At 44.2% G+C, this 5,665-nt stretch overlaps 1 pseudogene; it reads left to right on the forward strand.

Annotated features, from left to right (window-relative positions):
* The first annotated feature begins 963 nt into the window (after positions 1-963).
* LOC140213474 (uncharacterized) lies at positions 964-2,642 on the forward strand (annotated as a pseudogene).
* The last annotated feature ends 3,023 nt before the right edge of the window (positions 2,643-5,665 follow it).

Below are 5,665 nucleotides of genomic sequence, written 5' to 3' on the forward strand. Positions count from 1 at the left end.
GCTCGCCCCTTGCACTTAGGATTTCATCGGTTCTCTTTCTACCCCGATGCACTCCCTCCTAAGTTTCTACCTCAGCGGCAGCTGCGACAGGTGGTCGCCTTCGGAAGCACGCCTCAGAAGACGTAGCACGGGAACACAAAAGAAGACGACGTAGTCGCAGCAAGCCTATCTTTAGGCATGAAATGAAATTGATCGTCGGGGAGCAAAATGGTCGCATGTTTCTAGCTTGAGACAAGCGTATACGCAAACACACCCACTGATTCAGCGAAAATAGCTTCGAAATGAGATTAAATAAATCGTGGGTTTGGACTTGCCAAAACCACGATTTCATTATGACGCAACCCGTAGTGGAGGACTCAAGAAATTTGTACAACTAGGGTGTTACCGCATTTCGTCTCCATCGAAATGCGGCCGCCGTAGTTGGGATTCGATCCCGCGAGCTCGTGCTTAGCAGCCGTGCTATGCATGACTAAGCAGCCTGTAAGCAGTCACGGCGCGTCAGAAATAACTTAAGGTATGAGGCCACTTTGAAAACTTTATTTTTTTGAATTTTATATTATCACATTACACATTCATTTCTGTATGATTTGCGAAAAAAATTATGCTGCTAACTAAAACCGTTCCAAAGATTCAGCCAAATACGTAACCCCCAGTGCGTTTTGCCAAACCGAAACTAACACAGTTTCGGTTGCCACATATCAAAAAATATTTGGCTCCTTTGGAGGTCTTACCTTTTTTCGCACCACAATTTTTCAGTTTACAATCATAACTTTTCTAAGCGTTTGTGTCTATTTTTGCTTTCATTTAATAACAAACGTCTTCCCAAGAAGAACGCATGATGTTTCGATCACGTGCGTTGTGTACCCTGGAGCGTTTCTGCGCAAATTGAAGAAGCCGCAGACTACTTGCTCGGTGACTCGTGTGGTTCAACGACATCACTTAGTTGTTACGCGCTTTACGCAAATGGGGAAGTTTAGAGCGCAGAGGAGACGAAAGCGAAAATTTGCCGCAAATAGACACACGACAGGTGAAGTGGGCGACGAACCCAATTCCGCCAACGTGAGTGCTTCGGCAAGTGCCTTGAAACTCGGCGATGTGGAGGACTACGATGACCTTAAATCGTATTCTACGCCGGAAGGAAACAGGATAATTGACCTTGACATCGTGTCAAATGTGTTTTCATCACTGGCGTGTCCGGAGTGCTTGGCAAAATCCCTGAAACTTGAGGAGTGCTCCTGTGCAGGCGTGTCTTGTGTGTTGGCTGCTCTGTGCGTTGAATGTGGCTATGAGGATCATTTCTCGTCATCAAGAAAGTCGGGGCATTCAACCTAGAACAATGTTCGACTTGTATATGCAATGCGACAGCTAGGAAGTGGGCAATGGGTGCGAAAACATTTTGTAAAGTTATCAATATGCCTCCACCCCCATCGCATTCCGCTTACGATAATATATCTTTGAAGGTGTCTTGCGCTGCAAAGGAGGTTGCATCGAAGTCTATGATTGATGCAGCAGCTGAAGTGCAGAAGGCTGTCAAAAGTAATCAGTGCGGAGTGTCAGGGGATGGCACATGGCAAAAACGTGGCCACTCTTCATTGAATGGCTGTGTTTCTTTGATATCTGTGGATACAGGAAAAATAATTGATGTGGAAGCTTTGTCCAGCACATGCAAGTCATCCAAGACCAAGAGCAAACTGAATCCCACAAGCAGTGAATTCCTGGAATGGAAGGCGAACCACACAACATGTCAGGCCAACCACACAGGCACTGCCGGTGGTATGGAGCCAGTTGGACTTTAGCGCATGTTTGAGAGGTCAGAAACAACGCGCGGTTTGAAATATGAACACTACTACGGAGATGGAGACTCAAAGAGCTACTCGACAGTGAAGGATATTTATGGACCAAATAGCGTGAAAAAATTTGAATGCATTGGCCATGTCCAAAAACGGGTTGGCTGCCGGCTAAGAAAGCTGTAGAAGACAGTGCGTGGATTAGGTGGCAAACGAAAATTGACTGATGGGCTCATTGACCGCCTTCAAGATTACTGTGGCATTGCCATCAGAGCCAACGTCGGAAATCTTGCAGGAATGAAACAAGCAACGCTAGCTAGTTTGTTCCACTGCAGATCCACGGACGACAATCCAAGGCGTGGACTGTGCCCTATAGGAGCAAACAGTTGGTGTGCTTTCAACCGAGCTAAAGCGGCTGGCCAATGTAACTACAAGCACAAGGGAGGACGTTCAAATGACGTTCTGAACAGAGTAAAGGTTCCGTACAAAGACCTTTGTTCAGACGAGCTCCTCAAGAAATGTTTGCATGGCAAGACACAGAATGTCAATGAATGTTTCAACGACATGCTCTGGCAAAGGGTACATAAAAATGTCTATGTCATCCTGCCAACACTGAAGTTTGCCTTGTATGATGCCATGTGCCATTTTAACAATGGCAACAGAGGAACGCTGCATGTCTTGAAACACACTGGGATCGAGCCTGGACGCCAAACAAAGAAAGCTTGCTTGACAGGTGACCAACAGCGCATCAAGAGATCATCCCGTCAGTCTACCGATGCCGCAAGAAACGCAAGGAAAGAAATTGAGCAGACGCACGAGCGAAAAAAAGTAAAGACAAACCTAAGGAGGACCTGAGCTACAAATGTGGTGGATTTTAACCCTCCTGGATATTACTGTATGGCATATGTAGCTTTATCAAATCTTTTTTGTTGTTCTTCTCGAAACTTACTTCTCTGCCGTTTCAGCTTGCGCGAACATTCCTAACTTTTTTCCTCGAGTAAATTTTTTAACGAAACTTTCAACACTTATTCTTGGTATATCAGGCTGTGCAACCAACTAGAGACAATAAAATTGAGCAATAATATTTGTTATTGTTGCATTTCTTTTAATAACATTCCTTGCTGAAAACCGTCGTTCTTGGTAATATTGTAAATAAAGAACTACGATTGACGATATCGTAACTATTTTAGTTCATTGCATAGATCATGACCTTATGTACAAAAATGCAAGAGGAATTTTTCTTGTGGTGAGGTATATATGAGGAATGACTGGTGGCGTGGGATGCATTATTAGTAAATTTTTTTACAATACAAATATATAAATCTTTTGTGTGTATTTCAACACTCTGATTAGAACACAAGAAGGCAATCGTTAATAAAGATCACTAATTTCCACTTTGCATTCGATACCAAAACATTTTTTCTGAAAGGTGGCCTCATACCTCAAACCCACGTCGAAAACATGAATCGAAAACATTTCACCTAAGCGTTAATAATACTTTCGCATTCCCACACATACGCAGTCTTATGTGACTCTGCTGATATTTTTTTATTGTTTCATTTCAACCTACATAAATTTACCAACATTACCATACATTTCAGATGAGCTTGCTGTGCTGAGTAGCTAGGAAATGACGCAGAATTTGTGTGTTCCAGAAGTAGTGTGCCTATGCGTATTTATTTATATCTGCTTTGAGTGTTTTCCCACGTGAACTGATTGCAATAATTGGCCTATGGCATACATCGAAGGCTGAAAAACAGGAAAAACAGGGGGAAGGCATGAGATGAAAATTCAAGGCGATGAGCAAAACGAGAACAAGGTGAAAGAAGGAGCTAACGTTTCAACAAGCGGACTTGTCTTCTTCAAGGCAAGTCCGCTTCAAGGACTTCTTCATGTCAACCGACCTCAATGCACTATGGCCCCCTCATCCTACCTATGCCGTAAGCCGCCAATAAGGCTCCTCTACTCTCCCGAGGGCTATTATAGTCAAGAGGAGGGCGATGAAGACGCTCTTGTGTCGACTGTGCGCGCGACCAGCGTTCGAGTACTGCCGGTGCACCTAGATTGTGCCTCTTGCGTTTTATAACAACCTCATATTACACATCTCGATTTGAAGGTATGGCTGCTCGATCGCCTTGCCGTACGCAGCCGCCGCCGGAGTATAACATCTACACCCTCCCACTCGCCGCCATCCTCCCATGCCCTCACACCGGCGTCCCGCGCTCAACGGAGGACGGCGAGCTTCCCTCCCCGCTTCCCGCTGAATCTCGCGCGTGCGAGACCCAGCCGCGACCACCGGCTAACCCTCGCAAGCTTTCACTCGCACATACAGAATACGGCGACGGTTTTATCGGCCTTGATCTTTTGGTGGAATGTCACGGCAATGTCGACACTAACGGGAAAACTGCGCCTGGAGTGTCCACGTAATTTATATCGCAATAATAAATTCTAATAATAGACCTCCTCACGGCACATATTTCAACCTACGTATCGCAGCTAGTAATATTGCGAGGAAGAACTTGGAACAAATTCTGAGGATGGAACTGGTTTTTGTATGTTGATGCTGATCCGTCACCTTTAAGAGAGCAAACCTACGCATTCCCGATATTGGCCGTCAATCTTCATGTAAAAATTCACTATTCTACCACTTCTTTTGAGCAAGCGTTGTTTTATGCATAAACAAGCAAAAGCAACTGTAACGTGAGCACATTTAGCTGGACACTAAAATTAGTTGTTGTACTTGTGAAGTCCCGAGAATCGGTTTCAAGTATCTTACAAGCTCGCAGGCTACAATTCATATGCTGCAAACGCAATTACTGAAATTCTGTTATTCTTCAAATAAACACATTGATTTCTCGTGGAAAAGAAAACCGCCTGATCAAGTTATATATCTCAAAAGAAAGAATTTTGTTATCTTCCACGTGGAAAACTATCCAAATGTGGTGGCGCTAAAATCACACCTCGTATACATCTGATTGAGTTAAGAGCTGCAGGCTGGTGGCTCATATTGTACTCGACATCCATCGACATGGCAACATCGCGCATGTTAGAGCAAAGTATTTTATAGAGCAAAGCTGTGACGGGCTCACTTCTGTGGATGCGGAGATAAATTACAGTACAACAGGACGTTGGTGTACGCATTTTGTCCGTCTAGTTCCTGCCACTATTTTCCCTCAAGAAGCTTTCGCAAACCGGCATGTGGTCGCCACATCAACAGCTCGAATCTGTACAACGTGGACCGCTGGTCCATTGCAGCGCGTAAAAATAAGGACAATAATGGCTCCTCTGCCTATGAATAGCTTGAAAACACGTATATTTATTCTAGTTTATGGCTAGAGTGCTTAACTTATATTCTTAAAAAGGTTATATTATCTCCATTCCTCTGTTTTTGAATGCTGTGGAGTTCTCACAAAAATACGCTCTACGTGTGGCCTTCGTAGTCCCTCACCTAAAGTGATAAAATATTGAAGAATCTGAAATAATTTAAAAGTACGCAGCTGTCAGCACAGTGAAGTGTTGAAGAAGCGCTTGGCAAAGTCACTCGAATGTTGAGAGATACAGCGCGTGTTAACCCTAATGCAAAGAAGCGGCAAGGCGTGCTGACAGGGACACAAGAGAAGTGGACAACATGAACACGGTGTTGTCCGTGTCTTGTGTCCGTGTCTGCACGTTTTACCCATTCTTTGCATTATGAATCTTTACTAATAAGCTCGGCTTTCTTTTATTCTCAGCTAGATTTGTAGAACTCTGAGCACTTTTCCTTGTTCTATTACTCATCTGCACAATCCTGCTTGTTTAGCCTCCTCAATGGCGTTCGTGTTCACTTCTCTCGTGTCCGTGTCTGCAAGCCTTACCCTTTCCTTGCATAATGAATCCTT

This window comes from Dermacentor andersoni, chromosome 10, assembly GCF_023375885.2.
Source record: "Dermacentor andersoni chromosome 10, qqDerAnde1_hic_scaffold, whole genome shotgun sequence".
Classification (NCBI taxonomy): Eukaryota; Metazoa; Arthropoda; class Arachnida; order Ixodida; family Ixodidae; genus Dermacentor; species Dermacentor andersoni.